The sequence below is a fragment of the Zalophus californianus genome, chromosome 11 (assembly GCF_009762305.2).
Source record: "Zalophus californianus isolate mZalCal1 chromosome 11, mZalCal1.pri.v2, whole genome shotgun sequence".
Lineage (NCBI taxonomy): Eukaryota > Metazoa > Chordata > Mammalia > Carnivora > Otariidae > Zalophus > Zalophus californianus.
Genome location: NC_045605.1, coordinates 4,782,645 through 4,797,226, shown reverse-complemented (window position 1 = coordinate 4,797,226; position 14,582 = coordinate 4,782,645). Strand labels below are relative to the sequence as shown.

Below are 14,582 nucleotides of genomic sequence, written 5' to 3'. Positions count from 1 at the left end.
AAACTCTATAGTTGACTAGTATCATTCCATCTTACAGATGAAATCATTAAAGTACACATTGTAAGTGACTTACCCATGATCACTTAGCTGATAAATGATGGAGGTTGGATTTGAATATAGCTTTTGTAACTATAGAAAAAGAAACCTAGTTCTTACCATGTCACATTTTCGTTTCTGAAAAGAGTAATTTTAACACATCTCCTATTTAAAAGAACCATCCCTGTTTCTTAAAAAAAAAAAAAATGAAAAACAAAACAAAATCAACATGTGTGCACATGCACGTATTACCATAAACCACTGCATAGTACTCTATATTACTTCGGCCAACTTTTTGAACTAAAAGACTTCTTACAAATAGCCTTTGTTAATGACGATCCTGGCTATAGAGGTATTTTCCTATTGAGAGAGAAAAATAAACAGGGATCTAGAGAGAGCAAGGGTTTTGAATTGCTAAAAATGGAAGGAATCCAGCTTATCCTTCTACCTTAGCACATTTCTTGGTGTGCTTCCTTATTGTCTACACATCTTTCTCTTCACCTGGATTGCGGGTACCTGGTGCTTAGGTGCTGTGTTTAATCCTTTGTAACCACCCCAACAAGCCAGGGGGCCTGGAAGGGTAGGTGTCTGAGAAATATTGTTTGAAGGACAAAGACTGAGGAACTCTTCCAGAGGAAGGAAAACTAAAGACACAAGACAAATTCAATGAATAATCCTGTGTTGGATCCTATACTAGGAAGTAGCTCTGAAGAACGTCATGGGGACAATAAACAACATCGGAATATAGACTCTGGATTAAATAATACTGTACCAAAGTTAAATTTCCTCATCTTTAAAATTGTACCGTGGTGGGGCGCCTGGATGGCTCAGTCGGTTAAGCGTCTTCCTTCCGCTCAGGTCATGATCCCGGGGCTCCTGGGACCCTGTGTCAGGGTCTCTGCTCAGTGGGGAGCCTGCTTCTCCCTCTGCCTCTGCCCCTCCCCCCCACCCCTGCACATGCTCTCTTGCTCTCTCAAATCTTGAAAAAAATAAAAATAAAATTGGACTGTGGTTATGTACAGGAGCCCCCTTGTTAGGAAATACACACTGAAGTATTTAGTGCCATTACTCTAAAATTGTGTGTGTGTGTGTGAGTGGGGTGGGGGGAGAGAATGAGAATAAAAACAGATGGGGTAAATTGTTAACAAATTGGTGAATCTTGGTAAAAGAATACGGGAGTTTTGGGGACTATTCTTGCAGGTTTTCCCTAAGTTTGAAATCATATCAAAATATTTCCGAAAGCTGTTGAATAAAATTATAATTAAGATAGATAAGTCCAAAGGGACTTTCTGTTTCTATTTGGTTGTAGTCCCAATTAAAAAAAAATCCAAACCTAAACTGAAACACATGAATGAGTTAAGAGCTTTTAGTCTGTTTTTATGTTTCAGTGTGTTCTGTTTTTTTCTAACATCAGCCACGAAAGCACCAAATTTTATATGTACAATCAACGTCCAGATTGGAGCGCATCTATGGGGCGTATTTCCTCAAGTTCTGTGGTCTTACTTATTAACCTGATGTCGTGATAAGGACCTTGAAGATGAAATTAGAATAGTTATCTGAACATAATCCCACTCTGTTTATCTAATATTGCAAAGAATTGATAGTAGAATGGGTGATTCATTCCTCTGTCTCCCAGATCATTTTACTGTTTTCCCACATAGAAAAATATTCAAGAATGAGAGCATCCATTTCCAAACAATGAAAACGATAAAACTGCTGACTGCTTGTATTGCTTGTTACGTACTTTCCTGATGCTCTAGTAAATGACATCTATACTAGAACACACTCCTTTCTTCTTGTAATCCTTCTACTCTTAGGACATTTCTGGACTTCCCGAATACTTTCACTGGATTCAAAAGCCTCATCAATCATTGACATCTCTTCTGTAGACTGTGATTTTTTTTGATTGCTTCCCCGACATTTTAAATGCCCAGGGCAAATTATTTTTCACAGTCTGTCATCAGTCGTTAGATGTGCTATGTAAGTGTTTCTATATTTAGCAGCAGTGATTTCTGCTTTTCTCTGTACCAGTGTGGACAGTGAAACAGGATTTCCACCTGAAGCAGGACATCACACTAAGGAGCTGTCGAGAGTTTAAGTTGAGCGAATAGGAGTTTGAAGTGAACTATTTAGAAGGTGGTGGAAAATCCGGTGATGATAACTATCTGTGGTTACGATGACCACGGCCCACTTGTTTTTAAATTCATGACTGGTCAGAGCATCCAGCACATGCTAGATGCTCATTTTCGTTCTTGTTGGTCACACAGAATACTTTTGGAAGACCGTATCCATATTAAATATCTATTTAATTCTTTAAAATCTTAATTGTTGCATAGAAATGTACTCTTTTTTTTTTAAAGACTTTATTTATTTGACACACAGAGAGAGATCACAAGCAGGGAGAGAGGCAGGCAGAGGGAGAGGGAGAAGCAGACTCCCCGCTGAGCAGGGAGCCCAATGCGGGGCTCGATCCCAGGACCCCGAGATCCTGACCTGAGCCGAAGGCAGCCGCCCAACTGACTGAGCCACCCAGGCACCCTAGAAATGTACTCTTATAAAATGCAGTGAATTTTACTCAAGTGTGAAACTTTTTTACGATCATAAGCAAACCTAGGAGGCAGATGTGTCATTTCACATCTTTTCGAGTCTTCTTAACCATCTACTCCCACCCAACACCCACACACACATTTTCATATTGTTACATATCTGACAGTCTTGATCCTTAAGAGACACAGGTTTTAATTAAATGATGAGCTGATGGAAGGTGGAAATCCAGGTAACAGTGGTACTCAGAAACCAGTGTCCCTGTGTGCACTTGAGTATGGTGGGCAAATAGGAGGGATCTGTGGGGTACAGTAAGCACAGAGGAGCTGGCCTGCTCTTGGCTTCCTTCTTGTCTTATTTACCCAAGTATTTGGATAGTTCTGGTAAGTGAAATAGGGATGTATTGTAGCAATATGTAGCAAGCTTTACTACATACAGTGTAGGTTCTGTAGACAGCAGAAGTTAAGTTTATTGCTTCACTGTTTGTTTTAAAAGATCTCCCACATTGTGAGATTTGCACTTAGAACAAGGTTGCCATGGCTACAAAGCTTTAAAAAAAAATCTATTTGGCGTTTATGGCACCAGGCCAACCACTTCATTGTCAGTGGGATAGAAAAAACAAACTATGTTGACCGTTGACATCCTTCTGGAAGCTGGAAAGGAAATAGCAGTATTCTGGTGAGTCCTGGGAATGGACCCGAGAGAATAGCCAGTATTGGGGTTTTTTTTTCTTTCTTTGATTATGACTTTTTCTACAGTGCACTAAAGAAGTGCTTTGAAAAGAATGTGACATCTTTCACTGACGATAAATTTGAGATCTTACAGCCCTGTAATATCTTTTTCCTGTGAAGTCTTGGATTTGGTTGACCTTTGGATAATGCATTTTTGTTTGCTTTCAAATATTAAGAAAGATTTCTCATATAACATTTTGTTTTATTTAGGAGTTAGGGAGTGGTGGGGAAGTGATAAACATTTATGGGAAAAAGAAGAGCTCTGAATTCAGACTTCTTTGTGTTACGTCTCCTTTGGGTCAAATAGCCCCTCAACTGCTTATTAAGATATCTGTAAGAATAAACTAAGCTTTTGCTGCTCTTTTCTTCCTTCTGCATCTCCTACATCATGTGATTTTTTCCCTCCCTCCCCTCCCTCCCCTCCCTCAGAAGTGGTGTCCTCCTCTGCTCTCTTTTGGTGACCCCGGTGACAGGACATGGGATGGATGAGCAGGGCATGCTCACAAGGCTCTGATGAGACCCGCCTGATTTGGGAAATGATTCTTGCTGGGACATTTTAAGAGACTAGAACAGGACAAGGTTCTTACACTATGTTTGTAGAATCTGCCAGTGCATCTCAGTAGATGTACCATGTTCAACTTCGCCTCTTCATTCCCATCTGCCTCAAATATAATGATTTAGATTTTCACTAAAATCTTCCAGTCTCTGGCCCTCCTTTCCACGAATTTGTGCTTTGTGACTTATTGTGATGATAATAAATGTGGCTTACTGTTTTTTGGTTGATTGGGTGCTTTTATTAGCTATTACTTTATTTTATTTCTCCTTAAATTTTCCTCTTTGGTCCTTCTGCTAATTTCTACATAAAAAAGGATTTAATACATACCTACACAGGCTGTCACTGTTACTACCACCGTCACTTTGGCTTTGGAATGGGACCAATTTAAGAACTTAAAGCCAAAGGCTTATCGGTATCTAGTCCATGTTTTTTGCATTATCTACATTTCTTTATTGATGAGCCCCCTTATATTTCAGTTAAAAATTTAAAGCAACCTAAATATTCATTTATTCATTCATACGTCTATTGGACAATATTTATTGCCCACTGGGCACATTGCGTAGGTTCTGATTTGCTCAGCCAACTATAGTAGAATTCTGTGTAAGTTAATTGTAGACCATTCTGTTCTCTCTTTCTCTTTGGGCCTCTGAAACTTCCTCTTCTGAGTCTTGGGTCAAGACACTAGAATACAGAAAATAGTCTGCCCAATTCCTTAGTATATCTTACTATTAGACTTAGGTGTCCAATATTATAATCTATAAAGCTTTGGTATCAATAGACTGGAACCTTCAGATCTTCTTAGTAATGGCCCACACTTAAGATTTTTGTAAAGAAATAATTCAAAACAAGAAGAGAAAACATTGAAGAATGGCTTGATGGTGTTTACTGAATGCTCTTCATAATGGCAAAATATTGGCAACAACCCGCAGTCTAACTATGAGGAAATGGTCAATTAAAGTATGATAAATCTGCTTCCAAGAACATTATGCAGCTGTTGCAATGAGAGCGATGTGACAAGATTATACTATAGCATGAGGGAATGTTTATGATGTTGTCATAGCTCTGGTTCCCCAAGAAACAGACCCTGATGAAGATTTGCACTCAGGATCCCTTGGGATCAATGACCCAACCAGGCAAACTTCATTAGGTTTCAAGTCCTGAGAATAATACTGTGTGGCTCACAGCTCCACCCTCCAGTCATCCTTCTTTCTAAAGTTAGGTAACATGTGTTTGCACCTTCCACATCTCACCAGACCACTTCCTTGTGAGGCTGTGAAGAAAACAGAGTGTGTGTCGAGGTGGTTGAGCTGGTGTGCATGTGCCGTCACAGCAAAGGTCTCGGCTCAGCTTTTCAGAATCGCCCTCCAGGAGGTAAGGACGCCTTTATTTTAGTATTCCAGTTCACCTCCAAACCAACCGTCTTTGGATGCATGCTGCCCTGGGGAAGGGACAGGACATTGGACCAGGCAGTTTTCTTCCACTGAAGGCAATTTCCAGAGCAAGACTCAGATGAGAGCTGACTGCTAAAATTACCTCCCGCATCTGCTAGAGAGAAAATATTACATGAGAAGAAAAAAGCCAAAAACAAAGTGCTTTGGTATATATAATGAATCCAGCGGTGTAAAGTACGTGTGGGCATATACAAAAGCCAGAAGGAACGTGGCTACATTACAAGAGTGAAAGAAGTCATAAGAACATAACCCTCTCTCGCCAAATAAGCCATGAATTCAAACAGATTGTAGATTTGCTTACGATAACGGAAGAACTCCGGTGTGTATTGTCTCCTCTTCTCTTGATTTAAGAAGATGACCATTTTTGTTAATTCTTGCAGGGATCAGGTTTTCCCTTGTGTTCTCTTTCTGGAACATGATGAACAGAGCTCAGGGTTCCTGTCAGATTCACGTCAAGATGCTAACACACGTGAACAGTCGCTGTCTTTGAGGTGCTCCTTTCAGCCCTTCCCAGGCTGGCCTCCCCCATGTTGCAGAAGAGGCGATGGTTATGCCTTTAGTCCCTACATGTGCCGTCAGTACCTCCCCCCACCCCAACAGCCCTAAATTGCTTCCCTACCCAGCCTAACATCTTATGTATGCACAATCCAGAGAGCTGAGTATGAAAAATGTGGATGGAGCGGGGCAAATAAATCAAATATGATACTGAAAACCGGGTTGAGGTGTATGCTGTAGTGAGGAGAAACAAATACATCTATTCCGCCAAGTTAGAGTGCACGTTTGCTCAAGACCACGAGCCCAGTGTAAAGGCATCTCGCATTAGCTCCTCTAATCTGGAGCAGACCTCTTTTATCTGGGGTGCTCGCCTCTTTGTTCGACATCGTAACTTGTAATGTCCTTCCAGATCACACCTACTCTCTCTTCTTTCTAATGTACTCTTGCTTTTCCTATCTATTTAAAAGAGTTCTTTGGAGCTGCCTTTAATGCATTTTGAATTCTTTGAAAACAAGGTAGGAAGACAAAGGAGAGCATGTGTGAGCTATTTTCAGATGCTTTAAAGGATTTCTGTGGGGGAGAGCAGAGGATATAATAGAACCAGGGGACTCAAGTTATAGGAATGGATTTTGCCTCTGGGGAAGAAGGAAGGAACTTCGTGATTCCTAGAGATACTATTGGGAGAGCAAGCTTTAGGAGCTCCTCATCACAGGGGGTGTTGAAGTAGAGGAAAGGGGGCTATTTATGAGGACCATTGTATTTGGATGGAGGTTAGACTGGGTACCAGTGCAATTCCAAAGTACTTGGTGACCTCGTGTGTTGATCTTCTGTGAAACAGCGTAGCGAGAAATTCTCTTTTAAATAAACCTAGACATAATCCCATGCTATTATCCTCCAGAAATAAAAAACCATTAGGATTGCTTCTTTGTGAGTGCCGTTAAGTCTGCCATATGTTACTATAAAAGCCGTATTTGGATGTATGATGCACTAATTTCTGTCACACTTAAAATCTGATGCTGTTTGGCTAAGGAAACACATATTTTAGCCTTTGGCTAACTATTTATTACCTAATTCATTTGGAACGTTGTAAACATCTTCAGATTCCCGTCAGTTTTATTTCTTTACTACAACACAGCTTTGGTTCCAAAAATATGAATACTTTCTGTACAAATTGGACAGAAACAGAGCTCCCAAGACTGGGTTGGAGCAGTTGAGGAGGGTGAATCACAATTTAGCGATTGTAGAAAGCGTAATAATTAAAGAGGCATTAGCAGTGATTAACAGCTCTGAGTAAGCCCTCTGAGGATCCATCCTGGTGGAGATGGTGTTCTCCTGCTGCCACTATTATGGCCTCTGATTTGAACAGGGCCGGTCATCCTCTACAGATGCCAGAGGCCATGCGTGTGCATCGTAATTCCCTCACCTACCTTCGCAGCCATCAGGTGAAAGACTAGTAGAAGTACAGGTCTGAGAGATGATGGGTAGGTCTCTGCAGGGAGATTCCAAAGCCTGCGAGCCACTGCCATGTTTTTGCAATGCGGCAGACTGCCTTTCAGAAGCAGGGGCCTGGTGTGGGTACAGGGCTGAGGCAGGTGCACATCCGGCTGCTATGGGGAATGAGCTCGTGTAAAAAGGCCTGCCAACAAGTATTGAAGGGGATGAGAAACAGCAATGGAAAAATTATATATATACAACATAGTAGAATGTATTTATTACGTGTACTATAGAATGTATTCATTATATATTTTATATATATGGGTAGTTACAGCTGTATTTATTCGTTTGTTATTTATTCTTTTATCTGTTAATCAAAAAAATCCACTGCAGGCAAGCCAGTGTGTGAGTGATTAGAGTTCCAATAGTGGTCTTTACTTTGCTTCTCTAAAATTCCATGTGAGTTTCTCTTCCAGGAACTTCGCCTAATGTTCTTTTGGTCTGGAATGGTTTTCTTTCTGTCTGTTCCTTCTTGGTTGCCTAGACGACTTTTATTTATCCTTCAGATGTGTCCCTTTTAAAGGACACTTTCTTTGACCCAGTAGATTTCATTTGGTCCCTGATATAAGCTCTCAAGCACTGTGCCCCTTATTATAACACTATCATCATGTGGTTTCTTTTGGATTATTGCTGGAATATATGTTCAATTTCTGGATTATTCAGTCTTTCATGTAGCTCAGTAAAGGGAAGACCCATGTCTATTCTGGTCACTCTAGTATTCCCGGTACTCAGCACTGAGACTGATCCTGACCAGGTGTTCTCTCTCTCTCTCTCTCTCTCTTTTATATAAAGGAATGAATAAATGTTGACTAGGACATAACTCTTGTCTTCACAGAGGCCATGTCTGGCTGAGCGGTGGACAAACAAGCAAGTGTTGTGTGATAAATGCTAGAGGGTAATCACAATGTGCTTGAGAAGCCAAAAAAGCAGAGGCCACTATCTCAGTGTATATGTCAGGGAAAGCATTCTGGAGGAATTTAGGTGTGAGGATCTGCAAGATGAGTCTAAGCAGACAACTAAGTGGGTTAGGAGAACAGAATTCCATTAAAGAAGCAAAACAAAATAGAAAGCACATACAGGAGCCTGTACGTGAGAGATTGTTGGACATGTTTGGGAAATTCCCAGTGGTTCCTGATGGCTTGTGCAGGGATGTGAGCCGGGCAAATTGGGTGAGATGAGGATGGGCCCAGAGTGAAGGCTGGATCAAACTTTGCTGAGCTTGTATTTTATCCTAAGGGCTGTGGATAATCTCGGGAGGGCTTTATGCAGAGAAATGATATGTAAGATTTATGATTTTTGAGGAGTGTATAGAAAATGGATTGCAGAGAGACTAGAAAGCAGACAAGTTAGGAGGCTGTTGAAATAATTCTAGTCTGTGGATCATGGTGGCCTGAACAAAGTGACAGGACAGACAGACAGGCAGGGAAGGTGAGTCATGCACACAAACACATACACGTGGATGTATTTACTAAAATAGAATTGTACTCTATACGTTATTCTGACAGTTTTAATTTAGCTTTGTATCTTACCAACTCAAATATGTCTTTATGTCTTTTTCTGTGTTGGTTTGCCACTTTAAATTAAGGAATACATGTACTCTCCTAGATTTTTTTCTACAGTATTTATTGTTTGGTCTTTTACATCTTAAGCTTCTAACTGATCCTAAAATTTGATTTTCTTTGTGATGTGAGATGGGATTTAATTTTGTTTTCCACATGCCTGGTGTCATTTATTAGGTAAACCATTCTTTCCCCCATTGAATTAAAATGCTATTTGGTACTACATTAAAACTTCTCGTATACACAGATTTACTTCTGAATTCTCTATTATAATTCAGTCTCTTTGTTTGTTCCTATGGAAACAACAAACATAGCTGGAGACCATTTCATTTATTCTTGTATCTGGTTCCTCCCAGTAGTCTTTCTATTCAAACATTTTGGGGCTATTGTAGGCATTTGTTCTTATATATGAATCTTAAAAAGATTGTACTAGGCAAGAAGCCTTGTTGAGACTATAACAGGAAATGCATTACATTTATTTATTAATTTTGGGAGAATTGATAGTTTTATAATAGAAAGTCTTCCTATTTTAAAATATGGAATATTTTTCTATTTGTTAGGTTTTGTTGGCTGTGTTAAGATTTTATAGTTTTCTTAACATAAGTTCTGTGCCTTTCTCTTGAAATATATGGCTTTACAGTTTTTATTTCTACTTTGAATATTTTCCCATTTCTACTTCTAGATTCTTACTGCTAATACAGAGAAAAGCTATTGATTCTATATTTCATATTATACTTTACTACCATTTTAAAATTCTAGTAGTTTTTTTTTCTATAAAATGTGTGTTATAAATGTTATAAATGTTTTGAGCACCAGAGTGAGGGAAAGAAAGCAAGTAAGCAAGAAAGAGCCTCCAAATTAGAAGACTTTCTCGATTTTCTGAATGTACAATCTTCTTCATTATCAAAAACATAATTTTACTCTTCTTTCCAGTGTGTCTGCCAATTATTTTACTTGCAGATCTCCTAGGATGCGCAGAAACTCCAATGTAACATTGAATAATAATGGTGATAGCAAGCACACTGATCTCATCTCTGGTTTTAGTTGAAACATGTTTAGTGTTTTATCCTTTAAAAGAAGCTTTGCTTCTGGTTTTTGGAAAGCAATATCTCTTGAGCAGTTTCTTTATATCCCTATTTTACTCAAAATTTTTTATTAAAACAGTTAAATCTTAGACTTTTCAAAAACTACTGATATAATCATTTTCTCAATTTTATGAATGTGATAATTTTTGCAGATAGATTTTCTGATACTGAACTACCTTTTTGTTTTTTTAAGATTCTTTTTAAAGTCATCTCTACACTCAGTGTGGGGCTCGAGCTCAAGATCCCAGGACCGAGAGTTGCAGGCTCCCCTGGACTAAGCCCACCAGGTGCCCCAGGCCTTTTCATTTCTGATATAAACACTATTGGGTCAGAATGTATTATTCTCTAAGTTTATAGATTCTATTTGCTACTTCTTCAACAAATACTCTTGAGAGAAATTGGTTTTTACCATACTACCTCAAGTTTTGGCATTAAAGTTATGTGGTCTTAGTAAAAATAATTGAGTAGTTTCGATTTTTTTTCTATGGCCTGGAAATATTTAAATAACTCTCTAATAATTTATTTTAAAGACCAGGCAGAACTCAGATTGCCCATTTCTTGGTGAATTTTGGTCATTTATACTTTGCCATAAAAGTATTTAACATTGTATTTATACATTTGATGGCAAAACATTGTGGTTTTTTTTATTCCTCTATTTCTTATTAATACGTAGCTATGTCATCTTTCTCATTCCTATTTTAGTATATTTTTTCTCTTAATTTCAGCTTTTACCTATTCGTTTTTTAAAAGCTCAACACAGTTTTCTTAATTTGGAAGCTTTTTATTTGGTTTTTGCTGAAAACATTGATGATGTATTCTTTTTTTTTTTTTAAGATTTTATTTATCTATTTGACAGAGAGAGACACAGCGAGAGAGGGAACACAAGCAGGGGGAGTGGGAGAGGGAGAAGCAGGCTTCCCGCCGAGCAGGGAGCCCGATGTGGGGCTCGATCCCAGGACCCTGGGACCATGACCTGAGCCGAAGGCAGACGCTTAAACCACTGAGCCACCCAGGCGCCCCCTTCTTTTTTTTTTTCAGTACAGTTTTTTCTGTGCCTCAGGATTTGTATGTAGTAGTCTTTTCATTGATTTCTAGGAGTTATAATTCCAACTTTGATTTTCTCTTTAATTCAAAGGAGTGTATTGCTTAACTTCTAATTAGATATGATTTTTGGTCATCTTTTTGTTTGTAAATATTTATTTTTATTACTATTAGAAAATGTGATCTGCAAAATCTTAAAAATATCTTACGGGAATTTTCTGGCCCAGTATTTGAGGAATTTTTATAATTCTTCCTATGCATACAAACACATATATGCAAGTACATAGATATATACATTATGTACATACACATATGTGTTTGAATTTTGCTTATTATTAAATTTTAATTTCATTTTTTCTCTGACTTTTTTGTTTTTGCTTTTTATTGTTAATATGTATTAAATTAATCATTGAGTTTGTTTTTTTTAATCTTTGATCTTTTTGGTTCTGAAAAAGGCACATTCAGGTTTTCCAGTATACTTTTATTTTTATTAAGTTTATTGTTGTATATATTTTTAGTTAATGTCTTTATGATTTTGCTTTTTAGTCTCTTAGATCCATATGATCCTGAGAGACGTGTATTAAAGTTTCCCAAAATAATTGTATAGAGTTCTTTTATTCTTAATTCTTTAAATATATAAGAGCTTTACTGAAATATAATTCACATACCTTACAATTCACCCATTTAATGTGTATGCTTCAGGGTTTTTAGTGTGGTCATAAAGTTGTACAATCATCACTAAAGCAATTTTAGAACACATTTATCACTCTGTAAAAAAAATGTATACATTAGCAATCAATTCTTAGTTGTTTTTGCTTTGTATATTTAGCTGCAATGTTGATTGGTTTATGCAGGTTTGTGTCTCTGAGGTCTTTATAAATTGTCAGTTGTTATATAATGTTTCTCTTTATCCTGATTCACATTTTTAACTTTAATTCTACCTTGTTTGATATTAATATTGCTCCTTCCTTCTAGTTTCTTGGAATTCTTTGCCTACTGTCCACCTTTTGTTTTTTAAATCGCTTCTTCTAAGTGTGAGTCTTATGGGAGAAGTGAGAGTTCCTGCCACTGGATGGGAGGATTTGTTTAAATTTACGGAAATACATAATTTACTTGATTTTCTTTCTTCCATCTTGATTTTTGATTATTTATTTTGCATCTTTTTCCTTATTTTTTCTCCTGTATTGATCAAGTTGAATTAGCATATGTATATATATTTTTACCGTCATAATTTGAAAGCTCTACTCTGCTTTCCCATTATTGGTTATCTTCCTTTTGCTGTTATTCGGATTAGACCCACCTGTCTTCCTGAGATGGTTTAGTTCCAGATTATGGATAAGATGCACCTCACAGGAGTCAACAGTTTCTCTTTCCCTCTGTTTCATTAATTTTTATTTAATGAATTTAATGAATTTATTTAATATATCAGTCAATCCTGACTGCAACTTGTGCCTTTCCATCTGTAGACTCAGGATTTTCTATAGTTCAGAGGGAAATTATCTCTATTTTTTGCTTTAGTTACATTTCTTCCTCCATTGCTTTCTCTTTCTCATTCTAGACCACACTGTGTTTAAAGGTTGTACTTTTCAAGAGTTGTCCTACTAAATAAATCTGTTTGCAGTCAACAGAGGGATCACAGACAAATATATATAATACAAGGGAATATCTGCTATTTTATATATGCTTTGCTATTTGAAAGGAAAGAGTAGCAACTAATAATACTGGAGTGTAATTTTATGATGCTCTGCTTTTTTAAAAAACACTTAGATTAATTACATAACTTACATATTAAAAATTTCCAATCATACAACATTCAACCCCCAATTATCTCTATTTCATCATTTCTGTATGATGTTCTACTTTTTAGATGTAGTTTCTGGGTGAAAAACATATTCCAGACTTTTCAGTTTGGCTTCATCTCCATTGTGCCATGTTTCTCACTATTAAAATTTATATGCTATGCATATTTTAAAGCAGATCTTAGCATATTCTCAAAAGTAAAAACTTGAGACTTAACCATCATAAATATTTTTGTTCCTAAAGCACTTAATATGCTTCTGATAATACCTATTTCTTTGGGTATTCAAGAATTAATGTTAAATCTGTTAGAGGGTCCCCCATTGTTATTCTTAGCAAATTCTTTGATAGCTCAAAGATATTAAAACCCTGTTTTTTAAAGAATCTGAATATATGTCCTGTTTTCTTTAAGTATGTCATAAAATTTAAAACTATTAACTAATTTTAGTTCACCTATACTTAAAGATGAATATGTGACATAAGTTGTGTTCTGTTTTGGAGGGTCACAGAGATGCCACAAAGTCAGTAAAAGGAGAACGACATGCCTCTAAAATAGTAGAAAAGCATTGTTTAACTCTTCATAGATTAAGACCAAAATTGATAGGGGCCATTCTCTGCATTATTATCCTAACACTTCTACTTACTTAACTAGAGAATACTCTGAAGGTACAAAAAAGCTACACTCCCAACAGAGATTCAAATGAAACTGTATTGATAGATCAGATTGAAAACAGTTTTCTTTAAAATTAGTATTCAGGCAGTGGGATTTTTTAAGAGCCGTTCTCCTTTGTTATTATTTAGACCTATGTGTAGAATATTTACCGTTAAATCTCCTCTGGGTGGCCGAGACCAACTTCAGTCATTTCTTTATAGGTTAGCTTGACACTAGAATAATAGTTTTATAGAAGTGTCATCAAACTAGCTGACAAAAACCTTAGGGACTTGCTAGATAAAAGAACTGTTTCTGGACAAATACTATATACTATCACTTATGTATGTAGAATCTAAAAAGGCCAAAGTCATAGAACGGTGGTCACCAGGGATTTGGGAGGTAGAGGAATTGGGGAGATGTTAGTCAGAGGGTACGAACTTCCAGTTAGAAGATGAATAAGTTTTGGGGATTGATTGTACAACTTTGTGATTACTGTTGACAATAATGTATTATATACTTGAATGTTGTTAAGAGAGTAGATCTTAAATGTTCTCACTACAAAAAAATGAGAACTATGTGATATAATGAAGGTGTTAGCTAACACAACAAGGGCAATCATTTTGCAATCTATAAATGTATCAAAAGAACACTCTGTGTACCTTAGAGTTATACAGTGTTATGTGTCAGTTATAGCTGAGTAAAGCTGAAAAAAAATGTTTCTCTGAAAAGATAACTATCTCCTTAATATATATTGAAATCTCTTTACAGTTCAGACTTGAGATAGAGTTGTGCTTCAGTTACATTATTTAGATATTGGGTTGAAGAAGCCTAATTAATTAAAAAATAATTGTAGGGTGTCCACAGCTCACAGAAGTGTGTGGCTGGCAGGTTTTCCGCTCCTCAGTTGAACTTTATGCCACTTAAGGATACATCTGTTGCTTTGGTGTTTTTTCTGTGTTAATGGAGACCAGTGTCCTCGTTGGGTGATAAGGATGGTCTCTGGACCTAAAAACCCTCTTTTATTGATAGATCTTCCCTTAAAGGATCCAGGACCCTCGTCTATGCTGTATCTTTGGTGGCTTCTCTCTCTATTTACTTGGTTCTCAATGAAGACAATATTTTCTTTTCCAAGTCTAGAGGT

General features: G+C 37.2%; 1 protein-coding gene and 1 non-coding gene across 2 annotated transcripts in view; one reads left to right on the top strand and one right to left on the bottom strand.

Annotated features, from left to right (window-relative positions):
- Positions 1-14,582, top strand: part of GUCY1A2 (guanylate cyclase 1 soluble subunit alpha 2) — a 340,686-nt gene that overhangs the window by 51,564 nt on the left and 274,540 nt on the right. The window lies entirely within an intron of this gene.
- On the bottom strand, positions 12,714-12,839 carry LOC113915635. The gene has a single exon (XR_003517779.1).